Here is a 17,968-nt window from a genome sequence, read left to right as displayed (position 1 = left end):
AGACTGTAGTTAGAGTTTTGCACATGTAGCTCCAGTTCACTGTCGTTTAGCAATCGAAAAAAACTGTAATATTACACAGCATAAATGTTCTACACTATGCTGAGATACAACACATTTAGATTGTTTATTCTAAATTAGCCTATACCTTTTTAAAATTATGAATAGGGTAAAACCGCTTGCATTAGCAACAAAACACAATGTCCCCCACGCGTGGAACTGGGGGTTGGGAGGCAGACGCAAGGCATCTTGGGAGGTGGTCCGGCAGCAATTAAGGCCCATTCACAACAAGAACGATAATTATATTTTCATCCACACCAACGAACGATAACCGATGTTTATTCTAACCTCGCGGTCTGCGGTTTCAAAGTGTGTACAACGTCATTGACATGTTTTTGCTGTTCTTGTTGCATTTACACGAATACCAGGAAACCAGCAGATGTCCTCAGCATGCTATGTTTTGAGTGAAGCAGTGCAATGATCTAATAATCTAACAGTGAATTTAGCTGACGTAGTCTATATAGTGGAATAAAAACAAGACTGGTCTTTTTCACCGCAACTTCAAAGGAAGCAAGACAATGTTGTCGAAATGAGCGCTGGATACCTGAGGTAATACTTCTCACCAGTTATTCAGAGTGTATGATTGTTTTTCATATCAATTTTCTTGAAAAGGGGCTTGACTTGTCAAACAGTGGTGGATTTTTCTGGACCTCAGGGAACTTCTCTGCAATGTCATCTGCCATTTTAAAGTGGAACTCGGCAACTCTAGCCATTTCTTCGCTGATTTTCACTTTTGTTGTCGCATATTTTCTTGTCCTTGTGTGTGAGTTACTTTATGCAGATGACGCTGCCTTTGTGGCTCACACTGAACAAGAAATTCAGGAGATGTGCAATTCTTTTGCCGCTCCCTGCACAGAGTTCGGACTTACCATAAGCCTTAAAGGTATTGTAGGTAGAAATCCCCAAAAATACTTTTTTCCAATTTTTTTCAAACGGTCTTTATATATCAATGCATAATTAAAATGTAAGTACTCTGGAAAATAAATTATAAAAATCGAGTGTCTGTAGTTCTCTCAGGACTGTAATAAACACAGCTCATTATTCCATTCGGGACGAAAGAAATGATTGGCTGGGGCGACTGTCACTCTCCCTCGCTACCATGGATACCACCTCTGCTGATACAGGAGGAGCCCAAATGCGCGCACCCGTTTGAAAAGGAACGGAAGCTAGTAATAACAAACAATTATGGCAGAGAAAGAACAGTCACAATTCTCAGTAACGTTACCTGCATATAGAGGCAGCGAAGTCAAACGAGTTAAAAAAAGGAAGACAGTATTTGAAAAGGCTATGAACAAAAAGTCTTTGGATAAATAAAGAAATCATAAGAGAGTCGGCGTGGCTTTCCAGCGTCGGCTACTACTGAGTGATCTCAAGGGGCTGAAAAGTGACTCCATGATGGCTTTATTTCTGCCGGACAGGTAATCTTGCTGTTTTCATTTTGATGGCATTTATTTTTCATGAAGCATGTATCACTAGCACACCTAACTACCTAATATTAGCTACCTAACGTTACGTAGCATAACTAACGGTACTGGCTTAGCTATGACAGTGTAACTTTGGTGTCGACTAGTATAACGTTACTGTTAGTGAGCCAGGGTTGAGACGATAAATAAGCAATAGGCCTATCTGCAGTCGAAAGCTGTTTTATTTAATTTCGCCAAATCTAACTTTAGGTTAAAAAGTTTAGGGGATCTATTTTTATACCTAGCTTTACCCTCTGCCTAAACTGTGTTCCTATTTTCACCGTGAACTCTACCTACTCCGTTTCTTCACGTTTGGTTTGTTGTTATATGCTCTACATATGTTTACATATGTCTTTATGTTGTATCTGTATGTGCTATACAATATATGTTGTGTGTGTGTGTTATATTATCTTGGGTCTGCAATGCAGTTGTGAGAAGGTGTTTGAGTGTATGTAATTCAGTTTATCTGTAAACAATCTTATGTTATGAATCTTACAAATTCACCTTCATCACAGTGTAACTGATAGTAACGGTAAACGTGTATCAATGAAGCTATTTATAGCTTTGCCTTATATTGAGTTTGATTCCGTTACGAGCTAGTAAAATATTTTAAACTTTACCAGTATCGATATGCGAGCTGGATAGTGAGTACTAACAGCCATGTTAATTGTTTATATTCATACTGATAAAGTTAGTTATTTTATTACTTGTGATTCTGACATGATGTCACTACATCTGGTAAAGCTGGTAAACGCGTCCGACTCTTCCAGCTGAGCGAATGGCCGGGATCGCGCGTTCATTTGTTTTGGGGGCGTGGCTTTGGAAGGAGCCGAGAAGGGAGGGGGTGGGAGTTAATGGAATAATGAGCTGTCTTTATTGCAGTCCTGAGAGGACTACAGACACTCGATTTTTATAATTTCTTTTCCAGAGTACTTACATTTTAATTATGCATTGATATATAAAGACAGTTTAAACAAATTTTGACAAAAAGTATTTTTGTGGATTTCTACCTACAATACCTTTAAGAAGACAATGGTGATGGCTCAGAACGTTCCTGCTTCCCCTCATGTCACCATCAATGGCACAGTGCTGTCGGCTGTCGTGAAATTAATCTACCCCGGCTCAACCTTGAAAGCAAACGACAGTCTTGATGCTGAACTGAATACCAGGATCGGTTGTGCCTCAACAACCTTTGGGCGGCTTCAGTCTCGCTTCTGGAACAATAGCCACCTTTCTCTCAAAGTAAAGGTGCACGTATATGAGTCCTGTGTGCTCTCCGTTCTGCTATATGCAAGTGAAACGTGGCCAACATACCAGCGGCAGGAGCACAAACTTAATGCTTTTCCATTCCGTTGGCTACGACAGATCCTTGGCATGTCATGGCAGGATCGGGTCCCGAATACCACCGTGATGAAGCTCACTAACAGCAGTGACATGTACACCGCGTTCCGGAGGAGGCGTCTCAGATGGATCGGCCATGTACGTCGTATGCCAGATGAACGTCTCCCAAAGTCCATCTTCCATGGGGAGTTAGCTGTGGGACACCGCCCTCGTGGCCGACCCAAGCTCTGCTTTAAGGATGTCGTCAAGCGGGACTTGAATGTCTTTAACATGAACCCTGACCGATGGCATCACCTTGCGGAAGACCGGGCAGCTTGGTGGTCTGCGCTGACAGAACTCTGTCCTGCCATGCTTACACCAGCTTTTGCACAGAAATACGGCATGCTAGACACCGTTGAGATCGGCGCTTGCGCTGCAAAAGGCCTTGATAGTCGTAAAAAAAACTCACTTGCGGCACCCTCCTCCCCCTTTCTACCACTGCTCATGTGCATTTGTTATTATCGGAGTTGGACAACTTTATCATGTGGAGCTATGTCTACCGAAGTGGGTAATACATCATACACATTGAAGGGGGCGTGTGTGTTTATGTTGAATTGCCGTGAATCAATTTGTGCTTCTCACGAGACTTCCTATTTCCAACTTACCGGGACATTATGGTGCGTTCTATTATTGTCAACGAACCGACTCGGCCCTCGGATATGACGTCACTTCCACACTTCAAGCGTTCTGGTATGTTTTGCGCGTCCGAGTCGGAGAAAAAACATGGACGCCAGCCGGAAAGCTGTTGCTATGGTAGCACTGTGCTTCACCTACACAACACAGAGGAAGAACTCCTGGAAGAGGACACAAGACGCAGAAGGAAATAGTTAGTACTGTTAGTAACACCCGTTTGAAACAAGGCTTCATTCAATATTGCACTCACAACACGACCGATTCCCATACCCACAGGCAGTGATACGGACGCAGTGATTAAAATCGTCATTTAAACAACCAAAGTGGTCCAAAAACAATGAAAACAAGTTACAAGTCACATAGGGCGCAGCCGTCTTGGATTCTGGATCTGAATTCTTGCTCGGTGTTCTCACTGTTGTCCGTCTTCCGAGCTGGGAAATCCGAGGAAAGGGTTGGGTTGGTGCGTGTTGCTAGGCAACGTCAGTCTTCCTAGTCAGAACTCCGACATGGATAAATAATAGAACGCACCATTAGTCCCGATGTTTTGTGACTTGTGGCTTGACCAGGGGAATGCGACACCTGTAGCCCATTTCCTGTCCACTGCTTCCGCAGGTCTCCCAAGGTCTGGAATCGGTCCTTCTCCACAATCTTCCTCAGGGTCCGGTCACCTCTTCTCGTTGTGCAGCGTTTTTTGCCACACTTTTTCCTTCCCACAGACTTCCCACTTAGGTGCCTTGATACAGCACTCTGGGAACAGCCTATTTGTTCAGAAATTTCTTTCTGTGTCTTACCCTCTTGCTTGAGGGTGTCAATGATGGCCTTCTGGACAGCAGTCCGGTCGGCAGTCTTACCCATGATTGCGGTTTTGAGTAATGAAACAGGCTGGGAGTTTTTAAAAGCCTCAGGAATCTATTGCAGGTGTTTAGAGTTAATTAGTTGATTCAGATGATTAGGTTAATAGCTCGTTTAGAGACCCTTTTCATGATATGCTAATTTTTTTAGAGAGGAATTTTGGGTTTTCCTGAGCTATATGCCAAAATCATCAGTATTAAAACAAAAAGACCTGAAATATTTCAGTTGGTGTGCAATGAATCTAAAATATATGAAAGTTAAATTTTTATCATTACATTATGGAAAATAATGAACTTTATCACAATATGCTAATTTTTTGAGAAGGACCTGTATGTAAAAGTGGTAAGAGAAAAACAAATTTAAAATCTGCCAGCTCAAGCATTGTGAAATTATTTTAGTGAAATGGAAAATACATTTAATAACCATTTGTAAGTGGTAACATAAGCTATGTTTTATTTTAAGCTGAAAACAGGGTAACAGTGGTTATTGTCATTTTGATTTATTCAATCAAACAAAACTTGTAACTCAGTATTTGCTGAAAGATGAAGAAAAGACAACTTGAATTGTATTTTGAAGTTGTGTTTATTTCATAGAGAAGGATTTAAATTGTGGATGTTTAATAAATCCTTGTCTCTCTTTCTGCTGAACGAGATAAAATAAACGGACGCAGAGTTTTCCCTGTCTCACTTATTTCTCCTGTTTCCAGTTTCCAGATAGAGCAAATAAGCCGTTTACATGGTGCCGGCCGGTACCTATAACAGATGTACCAATACAAATAAATAAAATATCTCCAGTTAACTTGCAGAGCATGCATGCAGTTCGTTTGTTAAATAAGAGGTGATCTAGCACACTGAAATATGTTTTTTCCGATTGTCCTGTAAATTCTACACACAGCAAAACAAACATTTACCTAATTTGTCTTCTTATCACGAAAATATTAATAAAAACTATCAAATAACGGGGTTGAACTCAGCATAACGGGGTTGAAAATGATAAAAGGGTTGAAGTGATGATCATTATTTCAATATAGTATGGATTTCTTACCTGTAAAATTAATGATATCACATTCAATAACAGTTTTTTATTAAAGTTTGCAAAAACAAACAAACATTTTAGTAAGTATTTAACATTAAATCAAAAGCATTAAACATAAACACAAGAATCAATCGATCTTTCCATTTGGTCCAAAAAATCCATTATAAAAAACAGCATAGGCTATGGAAAACTACCTTGCTGGGATCGCATTTTGATTAGAACTTGTTTTTACTGCTTAACATTGAACTTTAAAAACAGGACTGTAAGATGTCCATTAATTCATTCTTTATTAAGAAAGCCTGGCCCAAACATCTTTTTGAATTTCCATGTGCCGTGATGTCACTGGCTTAGGAGGTGGGATGAGCTCAAGCACATCATCAAAAACATACCAAAGCACATCCTCACGAGCAGGCCAAAACTTAACGTTTCATCCATCGCAAGCATTATTCCTGGGAACAAATCTTTATGTGAGCAGCACACACCACTGCCCTAGCACCTCTGGGTCTTCCCAATGGATTCGTGTCTGCCTCTGTGACACAGCACCTGGCACCTTCTTAACAAAGCTGAAATGATTTGTGTTCCAACACTCGCATTGTAACTGCTTCTAGGTCGAGCACATACAGCTGACATCAAGAGACAGTATCGCTCCTGGAGCAAGAGTTACCACCTGATGTATTCTCATGGTTGCTGGGACTACTGGTAGGTTTGATGACATCCTCTCAATTGCCTGCTCAACAGTATCACCACTGACAAAGAACAACTTGATCGATGTTTTGGTCTCCAAAAGGGCCTCGAAGAGCACATGTGCATCTTGGATGTCCCAGCCATGCTTATTAGCATGTCAGGAGTCCTCTTCAAGGCTGCTCCAACACCATCTGGTGCTCCTTTGCCATGGCTGGCCTAAAAAAAAATCCATGTCCTTGCCTTAATGCCTCTTTTCTCCAGCTCAGTACTAAAAAGGAAAAAATTGCCCTTCTGCTTGTACTGGGTACAAGGCCCATCACTTAAAAAAGTGTATCAGAGAAACCTCTGGGTGTGTGCCTGCACATAATCCAATACAGGGTTCAGAATCTCCCAAATAGCTGCTGGGCTTTTGTGCTTCGATGAAGATATTGTGTTGAAGCAGGTTGGTTCTTGGCTAGCGCCTACACAAAGAATCCCTTTATGTAGTGTTGCCTGTTGATGAGATGATCCAAAGTGCACTGCTTGGATTTCAGAACTGTACTTGCAGGTGAAGTTCTCCGAAAAATCTATGTGAATTAGACATTCATCAGTGGCCATGGTCTTTCTCAGCTCACAGTAGTAGGCATACTGTTGACTAATATTGAATGAATGCTTCTTGAACTTGCTCAGGTGTGTGGAACTGCTCAGCAAGTACCTCCTGGGTTCCCTAAACAATTTGCTTAACAGATATCTTTACTTTTGGTCCCTCCTGATCATCCGTTTGTGCCTTCTCTTCTGTCCCCCACTGAGTATAGGACACTTTTTTTACACTGTCGTACATACTGGAGAGGGGAACTGTTTTATCTTTACAGTTCTCACACTCCCCATACGTACAATCCTTGCGAGTGGTATCACAGGACACAGTTTTAGTAAATCTCTCAAGATCTGAGGTCTCGATCAACTTCAGATGATTAAGCTTTTCTGCTAGAAAGCTTAAATTTTCATGCAGTTTGCACTGGCATGTCTCACGATCAGACAAAGAAGGGTGCACAACCTAAAAGGGACGTAGGCGGCAAAATTAAGAGTATAAGATCCTCACATTATTCTCTGCTAGAAATTTTCTGTGGTTTCTCATTGTGTCTACAAGAAACCTTTTTTGCATCTTTACTTTGTTTCGAGAAATGGTTTGTTTTCTTCCTGTAGTTACCATGCCGACATCATCTCTGTAAAGAAGCTCTTTATGTTCCCTTTCGTCCAGGGAACTCCGACGTGTCGTCGGGGGAGTTCCCCTGACGAATTGGGATCACGCTATGGAGACCAATTGCCTTCGAGTGAATTAAAACGAGCCAATGAAAATTGGCATGCTAGATTTGCATTCCGCGACCCGCCTACCAGCGCGGGTATAAAAGGCGGAAGTAAACATTGCGCAATGCTTTTAGCTTCGGAGCCGACCAATTGTGTCCTCTCTGTGTGAGTGAGCTTTAAGATTGTATTTTTCTTACGGCTACGAGTCTGCTGTTTCGGGAGGGGATCTCTCTGTGTTGGTGAGATGCGGTTTCAGCGACCGCGCGGTTTCCTGTCTGCCGGCTGCGTCTATATGCTGTTAATTCAAAAGCTGTTTTCACAGCTGGTAAACGGTTGAGTGCGCACAGCGGGCTTGCAGTTTCCCCGCTGTGTTGCCGCGTTGGGTCCCTGTGTGCTTCAGCACGATAGAGAGAGTACTTTCTTCCTGAAAGAGCAACACGAGTGAAGATCGCGTCCTCTCCAGGATGACGTTTCACTCATGTGTTTCTGGATGCGATCGTTTCCTGTCCTTATTTGACGGCCACGTTCGTTGTTTCACATGCCTAATCAGTGTGTGAGACTACGTTCGTGGGTGATTCATGTTCTCTCAGGAGTGCATGACCACCTCGGCACGTTGTTCGTCTCCCCTTTCTCGTAAAGGCTTGAGCCGCTCAGCATGCCGTGTGCCGTCGAGCACCGGCTGACAGCGCGGGTTGTCACGGCAACCCAGCGCGCGTCATTCGGTGCTCAAGATGCGCGGTCAAGATCCCTTTCTCGTAAAGGCTTGATCCGCTCAGCGTTCCGTGTGCCGTCGAGGCTTTCGGATGGGATTCTGGTCCTTCTCATGAGGGACCAAGCATTTCATTCGGGGCCCCAGGGAGGACAGATGTCGATCGCTACATCGGAGAGAGGGCTGTTATACTCTGAAAATGATGCTGAGTTCCTACTATAATGGTGTAATCTCATGCTGAAGATTCAGACTTAACAGCCACACTTTCCTGGGCTGTTCCAAAGTGCCTGGAGTTGTGTCAAGAATTTTGGCGGTATGGAAGCATTTTGGTGCCAATATGGCAAGCCAAACATGCCTAAATCTGCAGAAGTTTTTCCTCTCTCACTACCACTGCACGTGCGTAGTTCTAACTCGGGGTTGAGCTGTGCTTAGTGACTGACCGTGATTAGTCACAGCGCTGGCCCTCGGTTAGACGATGTCCACACTGGTGGTCCAGAAGCACCTCAAAACCAGCCCGCTCTGAGTTTGTTTTCCCCCAGCAAAGGGAAGGGAAGCAACCCTGAGAGGAGCGACCCAGAGTATGTGACAATCTGTTCTTTGGGAGTGCGTGTCATCACCACTCCTTCCCCCGGGGGAGGGCCGGGTGGAGAATTTCGTTTCTGTTCCGCCGCTGGTTATCCAGTAATCAGCGGTACCCAAAGTTTGAGCAGTCCACTTCCTCTGAGTCGTTCACGGGCCCCAGCGCTCAGATGGCAGTGAGGGCTACGGCCTTGTCACTCTCGTCTCTCGCTGGGTGAGGGGAAACCAGGACTCGATGCCCCCGGGCCTCGTCCCTCGTTTCCCCTCACGTTCGAGACTGGCAGTATAATAAGACCAGTTTCCTCCGTCCGAGAGGGTCAGAATGGCAGTGCGTGCCGCCCACGAGCTGCACCACTCCCATTCCCCTCTCCCCAGCTTGCAGATAGCAGTGGTCTGCAGCTGGGCCCGGAGGCGCAGAGACCAGGAAACGAGGAGTCAGGGCCTCGTTCTTCGTCTCTCCACCTCCCTTCGCCACCGGGCAGCCCGCAGCAGAATGCCCACGGACCTTCTCTGTCGTCTGCCCACAGGTGGAAGCAGGTTGGTGTCAAGTTAAAACGCCCAGACCCCGCTCTTGGTCGCTACAATGCCACCAGAGCCAGGTCCCTGCCTTCCACCTCGCTGCCCCTCCCCGGGTACGCCGGTGGCTCGGGTGGGTTTGTTGAGACCGTATCTGGAAGCCTGGCAAAAAAACAATAATAATAATAAAAAAAACGCTTCCGGGTCCGTCCCGATGGATCATCCGCACCATTCGGTTCGGCCAATACAATTTAGTTTGCACGCCGGCCTCCCAAGTTCAGGGGCGTCCACTTCATCCGTGTGCGGTCAGTGGATGCCCCTGTTTTGCGGAAAGATCTGCGTCCTGTTGGCGAAGGACGCGATCGAGCTGGTCCCTCCTGCCGAGATGAGGTCCGGGTTTTACAGCCCCTACTTCATTGTACCCAACAAAGGTGGTGGGTTACGGACCTGCGAGTTTTGAATCGGGCCCTGCACACACTCCCGTTCAAAATGCTCACGCAGAAGCGCATTTTCGAATGCATCCGTCCCCAGGATTGGTTTGCAGCGATTGACCTGAAGGACGCGTACTTTCACGTCTCGACACAGACCGTTTCTAATGTTTGCGTTTGAGGGTCGAGCAAGTCAGTACAAAGTCCTACCCTTCGGGCTGGCCCTGTCGCCCCACGTCTTCATGAAAGTCGCGGAGGCGGCCATTGTTCCCATGAGAGAACAAGGCGTTCGCATTCTCAACTATCTCGACGACTGGCTCATTCTAGCTCGCTCGCGAGATGTGTTGTGCGATCACAGGGACATGGTGCTTCGGCACCTCAGCCAGTTGGGACTTCAGGTCAACTGGGACAAGAGCAAACTCTGCCCCGTGCAGAGGATCTCTTATCTCGGTATGGAACTGGACTCGGTCGACTGGGCTGCGCTGCACGGAGGAACGCGTCCAGTCAGTGCTCACCTGCCTCAGGTCCTTTCGAGGCAGGACAGCGGTTCCACTGAAACAGTTTCAGAGGCTCCTGGGGCATATGGCAGCCGCAGCCACAGTAACGCCGCTCGGCCTGTTACATATGAGACAGCTTCAGCACTGGCTTCAAGATCGAGTCCCGAGGTGGCCGTGGCAGAGCGGCACATTCCGGGTCAAAGTGACCCCGCACTGTCGCCAAACCTTCTCCCCATGGTCGGATCCTGCATTTCTTCGGGCTGGAGTGCCCTTAGTCCAGGTTTCCAGGCATGCTCTGGTTTTTACAGATGCTTCTGCCATGGGGTGGGGGGCCACGTACAAAGGGCATGCATTCTCGGGTCTGTGAACGGGGCCCCAGCTTCATTGGCACATCAACTGGCTAGAGTTGCAAGCAGTACGCTTAGCCTTGTGTCGCCTCAAGGGGCTTCTCAAACACAAGCACGTACTGGTCCGTAGGGACAACACTGCGACCGTTGCATACATCAACCGACAAGGTGGTCTACACTCCCGTCGTATATTGCGACACCTCTCCCACCTCCTCCTATGGAGTCAGAAGCATCTGAGGTCGCTTCGTGCCACTCATGTCCCAGGGGAGCTCAACCATGTGGCAGACAAGCTCACGGCTGCCTCCCCTGCCTGGAGAATGGCGACTTCATCCCCAGGCGGTTCAGCTGATTTGGAGTGTCTTCGGAGTTGCACAGGTAAACCTGTTTGCCTCTCCAGACACGACCCATTGCCAGTGGTTTTAGTCCCTGACCGAGGGTACCCTCGGCACGGACGCCCTGGCTCACAGCTGGCCCCGGGACCTGCGCAAGTATGCGTTTCCCCCAGTGAGCCTTCTTGCACAGTCCCTGTCCAAGGTCAGGGAGGACGAGGAGCAGGTCCTTCTAGTGGCGCTGTATTGGCCCACCAGGACTTGGTTCAGGGAACTCATGCTCCTCACGACAGCCCCTCCTTGGCCGATTCCTCTGAGGGAGGACCTCCTTTCTCAGAGACGGGGCACTCTATGGCACCTGCGTCCAGACCTCTGGAAACTCCATGTCTGGTCCCTGGACGGGACGCGGAGGTTCTAGGTGATCTACCACAGGCAGTGGTAGACACCATCACTTCCGCTAGAGCCCCCTCTACGAGGCGCCTCTATGCGTTGAAGTGGAACCTATTCGTCGATTGGTGTTCCTCCTGTCAGGAGGACCCCCGAACTTGCCCGATCAGAGCCGTGCTTTCCTTCCTGCAAGATGGGTTGGAGCGAAGGCTATCTCCCTCCACCCTCAAAGTGTATGTCGCTCCAATAGCCGCGCATCACGATGTGGTAGAAGGTAAGTCCTTGGGGAAGCACGACCTGATCATCAGATTCCTTAAGGGTGCTAGGAGGTTAAATCCACCTCGTGTTTTACACTCTGTACCCTCTTGGGACTTAGCTCTGGATGAAGCTCTTCAAAGTCCCCCTTTGAGCCTTTGTTGACAGTACAGCTTAATATCCTGTCCATTAAGACAGTGCTCCTGTTAGCATTGGCCTCTTTCAAGAGGGTCGGGGATCTGCAGGCTTTTTCAGTCGACGAATCGTGCCTAGAGTTCGGGCCGGGCCTTTCTCACGTTGTGTTGAGACCCCGGCTCGAATATGTGCCCAATGTTCCTACCACTCCCTTCGTTGTGTTGGCTTGCTATGCCACTCCGTGCCTCGGCCAGATACGTGCGTCTTTTTCTCCGTTGGTGCCCTACATCGGTGAGCCTCGTGAGTTCCTCCATCACCCCTCCGGTGCCAGGCGTGGCGGACCGCCCGGCGCCAGGTCTGCTACCTCTATTAGGAGTTGCTAGTAGACTGGGTGTTTTCCAGTGGTCTCTACGATGACCCATGATACCACGTGCAGTTCGGCCGTGTCTTCCCCTTGACAGACAAATTCTGTCGTCCCTGTTGAGTACGCTCCCACTTCCTTCATATTGGGACTACCTCAGGGACTGCCATATGTTCACTGTCCCACTGGGCTAGTACATATGTGTATTCCAGGCCTTCCTCAGGTAGGCTGGGCTTCCGCAGCGTTCCCTTCCCTTTTTTTTTTACGGGTTAGGGCACGCTTCCCAGTGTTATCCATATCCACTGATTGGGTCTTGCGGAACAGCAGTGTGATTCCCTAGCTAGCTCCCGCAAAATTTCTGGAAACTGCTGCAGGGTAGCTTAGCTGGGCGCTGGAAGGGGCCAGCACCATGGCGTGTTATTAGGGATCCCAATTCGTCAGGGGAACTCCCCCGACGACACGTCGGAGTTCCCAGAACGAAAGGGAACGTCTCGGTTACGTATGTAACCCTCGTTCCCTGAGTACAGGGAACGGAGACATGTCGTCCCTTCGCCATGTTGCTGTACCTTCGCGGAGGACTGGACACCGTTCGGCTCCTCAGCGAAAAGCATTGCGCAATGTGTACTTCCGCCTTTTATACCCGCACTGGTAGGCGGGTCGCGGAATGTAGTGTTAATTTTGTCACCTATTTTTAATTTAGTCTTAGTCTTGTGCAAAATGTCCTTGTTAGTTTTAGTCATATTTAGTCATTCACATATCTTTTTTTGTTAGTCAAGTTTTAGTCGACTAAAAGTCTCGTCATTTTAGTCTAGTTTTAGTCAATAGAAAACTCAATATATCTTAGTCAAGTTTTAGTCAAAACATTTTAGTCTTTTATTTAAATAAATTATTTCTGAGATTATTTCTGATAACCATTTCAGTCAAATAGTTTTTCACGCTTCTCAAATATTGGTTAAATGTCATAATTACCTGACAAAATACACTTGTTGAATGATTTTTGTTGAATGCAACTTTGTTAAACGTGTCTGGTTTTCTGAAGTTATTCTGAAAAGTATTTTATTTTGAACTAACACAATTCAAAAGCTGGGGCCCAACAGACTCCGACTGACAAGTTACAAAGGTTTTTAAAACTGTTTTTGGATGCCTTGTGTCTCATTTTTCTGTTCAGAGCAGATATAAAATAAGTATGTACCCAGGAAAACTGAAAAGATTATAGGCCTACTGTCCTGTAGGCCTAAAATACAGCCTATTTACATTCTAGGTTGGTCTTGAGAAATAACAAACAAATTAGATTTTACAAGGCTTAACAATTCACATTTCTGCTAGGTAACTGGTTGATTTACAGCGTAGAAGATTTTCCCCGATATTTTTTGTCCGCAGTGCTTCCCGTCAGTTATAATGACACATATTTTGACCACTTATTAAGTTTTGTTTTGTAGAAAGCCTTTCTTTAAAGTGAATTTCGTTTTTTATAAATTGTATCTTCATTTTAATCAATGTTCATCAACAAATTGCCTGGATTAATAAACGAGAAGCAAATAAAGTACACAATATAATCCGGACACGAAGGCGCGGGCGCGTGAACTGGAGCGCGTCTCATAAATGAGCCGAAACTCAGCGTATAAGATACTTACCTCACAGACCTGAGAAGAATATCTATAGAAAGCCTGAAATGTGTACTTTTAAACAAAACAATTCAAAACGAAAAGAAATGGGCTGCTCTCTGCTTATGTAGGCTAATCCCTATGAAGTGTGCATTTCTCTCTATAGGCGCGTTCACTACTGCGAAGATGGCGAGTCAGCATCGTCAACGTTATCTTTGCAGTCGACACTGACAGAAAACACTAGTTTATTAATAAACAATTCAAATGTTTAATGCATAATCATTACTTTTGGCGTTTTTTGTGGCAAGCTTTATGCGTGCGTTGAGATGCGGAATAGGCAATATATAACCTAACGAAAACGTTCATTATGGTTTATCATTCTCTCCCATATATATATTTAAGTAATTAAATCATAAGTATGTGATTAGACTAATGGCTTAAATTAACTAGGCTACTACTAGTTGACTAGAAAAAAAAACTTAAGTCGTGCATGGACAGCCCTTATTTCACATATTTTCTAACCAGCTGCGGGCGTTCTGAGCGAGCTGCGCATAATCTTCAGAAATGCGCTCTCGCTCTGGAGGAAATATTACCACTCCGCGCACATGCTCTGGTGTGAGACAATGTGTATCTTCTGTTGTCTGAGAGTTGATTTACAGCTTTTAGATGCATTATTGGCATCGCCACCCTCTGGTTACATGAACGTGTCACCGCATCAGAACCGAAAAGATGGGGATTTTTTATATACAACAATTGCGCAACCTATTCGATATTCTATAATAAAATCAACTAAGAATATTCGAAAATCGTGACTCATCCCTAGTAACCGCTGAATATTATATCTCATGATGAAAAAGTAGAGACGATTGTAGACGAAAATGAAGAGAGATTTTATATTATTTTTTATTTTATGCAAAACATTTTAGTCTCGTCTTTTTTTGGTCAACAATAATGCATTAGTCTTAGTCATCGTTTTTGGACATTGGTGCAGTCTCGTCATCGTCTCGTCTTAGTCATGGAAAAAAAGGTCGTTGACGAACATATTTAGTCTCGTCTCGTCTGACGAAATTAACACTAGCGGAATGCAAATCTTGCATGCCAATTTTCATTGGCTCGTTTTAATTCACTCGAAGGCAATTGGTCTCCCTAGCGTGATCCCAATTCGTCAGGGGAACTCCCCCGACGACACGTCTCCGTTCCCTGTACTCAGGGAACGAGGGTTACATACAGTCTTTCTGGTAAAACTGGTCAGGCTTTTGCTCTTCAAAAGGTTTCTGCGTTTCTTTGAAAACCCAATGCCTGTTCTGATCATCTCTGCAGCCTATACTTTTTGACAATCTTTCCCACAGTAACCTCGGCAAAGATTTGCTTATCTCTTTCATTTCTGGCATTCTGGTATTTTCTCTTGATGTCAGAAATGAGTGCTTCATGAAGTAGTAAAGTTTTTCTGATTCTGCTGTTCACAGGACAGTTCTTCACCAGTTCACAGACTTTGGATCTTTGAGATTCATTATGTTTTGCTGATCGCTGGAGCCTCTTTTTGTACTTTTCTTTTAGTTTCCTCACCCTTTGTGAGTGCATGTAGGAGATGTGCTATCTCTTTGTGCAGTTTGTATCTTGCTCTTCGGGATTGTTTCTTTCCCTCCAAATGTTGCCTGAAACAAAAAACAAAAAAAATATTATTTATTATAATAAATAATTACCAAAACTGCAGCCAACATTTAAAATCTCACATGGACAAATCCCTATATACACTTACAGATACAGTATACACTTACTCTTCTCACATGGACAAATCCCTATATTCACTTACAGATACAGTATACACTTACTCTTTCTAACACACACTAACTTAAACTCAACTTCATCTAATCTAAATGAACTCCTTACACTGACCTCAAGGACCCAGATCTAGGTTGCTGTGCATTTTGATTATCAGGACTTTGTGGAGGGGTGTTGATATTCCTCAAAGCTTCCCTCTTCTTCTGTCTTTTTTTAGCATACCTCCACATCTTTCGCTTATGTCGTTTAGCTCTGTCACCCAGATTGCTTATTTTTTTCTTTGTGTCCCTTTTCCACCTTTCACGCTCCCTCCTGAGATATTTTACCCTTCTCTCGGCGTCTGCATCCCTTCTTGCTCTGTACGGTCTTTGCCTGCCTGTCTGCTGCTGTTTTTGGCATTGGGATGTCTGAAAATATTGAGCATAAAATAGCATTATCAATTATTTCTGACATTTCACATCACAAAACAAGAAGTCTACAATTGAGTAATCTACTAATGAGGGTTTGAACATTGAACCCTGTCACAACGATTTAACCCTGTTATAATAAAAAATGTGATGGGGTTGAAGTTTTTGGCTAACAGTAGCTGTAACTCCATACTTAGCTAAGACAGCAGGACCACATGGCATTTAGGACATCATAAAATTGTAATGTTTTGCAAAACTATTATTTAATTATTCTTAAACCATTGTTTGCTATCATTTAGTAATACAACAGAGTTGAAATGTTGAGCCTGACAATCTTAATCTGACAGTGAAAAACATGAAATATAGGTAAGAAAAGATACTGTCACGCCTTTCTTTGCAGCATGTTCTTCAAGAGACTTGTGTGATGTCACTTCCTGGATGTGATGCCACAGGGATCGATCCATTATTTTTAGAGGGGGGTGAATAGTTTGGCGTGACGGGTTGAAAACAAACTGGAGGATGTGTATGAATATTGCAATTTCATATTTAATTAATGCATTATATATATATATATATATATATATATATATGTGTGTATATTTTATTTAAAGACCAACATATGATTATATTAGCAGCTACATTTTGGTATTAATTGCACTTTTTATTTGTTTTGATATTCAATGAAAATGTAATGATGGTTAGTGAGGACATGCAAACATGCTTGTTGTCTACTACTTAGGCAACCCATTATCTTTAAATTAAATTTTTTAAAAAGCAATAGTGTTGCATTATAATGCAAAGGCACCTGGTTCTATTAATTGACAGCTTTAAGATTTTGATTTCCTTCAATTGAAGATCTTTGAAGTAAGTTTGGGGGACTTGAAAGGCACCCAATTCAGAGAATCACCCTTTCACTCGCAGACGTCTGACCTACACAGACTGAACAGAATAAATTAACAAAGGAGTGATGGGCGATTTCAAAACACTGCATGAAGATTCGAAATCTTTACGAGTCATTTGTTTCGACTCAGTGGGTTTACCTCTGATCAGCTATTCTAAAAATCTAAATAATGTGTTCATTATATATCACTGTTGGTCTCTAGTTTGATCTGAGATGTTTGACATATATTATTATTTCTCTGTCACTTTAACCTGTTAACCTTCAAGGCCACTTTTGAAAAATCCCCAGAAATGGCATACCCAAACTTAAACAGATACAGTTAGGGATGGGAATTCGATTAAATTTTCTTAGTCGATCGTCGGGAGAATTAACGATCGACTATCGATTAATCATTAATATTTTTATATTCAAATTCATTATTTATTTTTATATTATATACTTTTTATAAATTAAAAATGCAATGAAAATACAAAAATACAGCGCGTTTTTCCTCGATTAGATCTTTATTACAAGATGATCAACTTGTGGCAGTAAAACTGGACGTTCGGTTAGGCTAAACTTGAAGATATATATGCGCTGCGGTGCTCGAAAGCAACGGAACCTGCAGCTGCGAGTTGGCGTTCTTAAACAGAGACCCTCGTTTGTTCCAAAATAATAAATAATAAAAAAAATCATGTTAAACAATAACTTAACCAAAAACATAATAATACTTAGATCTGACAGGTTTTGTCAAAATGTAACTCAAAACTATCCAAGAACGGAGTCGAGAAAGAGGGTGACAGAGATTAGCCTACCTACTGTAACAATCAATTAGGCTAGGCTACTTAACAAAGCCTCATAAAAAATAACTAGTAACTCACATACAACTTCTACACCAGTCTACTGATTTTTGTTGAGAAAGATAAGCATGTTGATGACATGATCTGAGGTCAGACGCGACCGCAACCTGACCGTCAAGCCTCGTTTACACTTTCGACTGGCTCTGCAGCGCGAGTCTCCACAGATTGCGCACGCACCTCCCCAAACAGACGAGGCGTTTATACTCGACGCGCTCGCCTGTGAAACACCGAATACCGCAATGACGTCATTTTTGCCGCGCTCACCTTCGCGCTCGTGCGGACGCGTCGAGTGTAAACAAGGCTTCAGTCCAGCCGCTGAAAACCCCCGCTCTGAGGGGACTGACGTTGCCGGATGCACAGGTACCTCCGCGCTAACTTGACCAGCCCGGGGAGCACGTTCACTTTCCACTCACACTACGCAACGTAGCAGCATAAGTTTAATGATAATCGATAACAAATTAACGTGATCGACGAAATTTTTAATGATCAATAATCGATCGTCGA

Source organism: Siphateles boraxobius, unplaced genomic scaffold, assembly GCF_051911475.1.
Source record: "Siphateles boraxobius isolate OS27281-9 unplaced genomic scaffold, OSU_SipBor_1 13, whole genome shotgun sequence".
Taxonomy (NCBI): domain Eukaryota; kingdom Metazoa; phylum Chordata; class Actinopteri; order Cypriniformes; family Leuciscidae; genus Siphateles; species Siphateles boraxobius.
The sequence above is the reverse complement of the archived record's forward strand: the minus strand, read 5'-3'. Positions refer to the sequence as shown.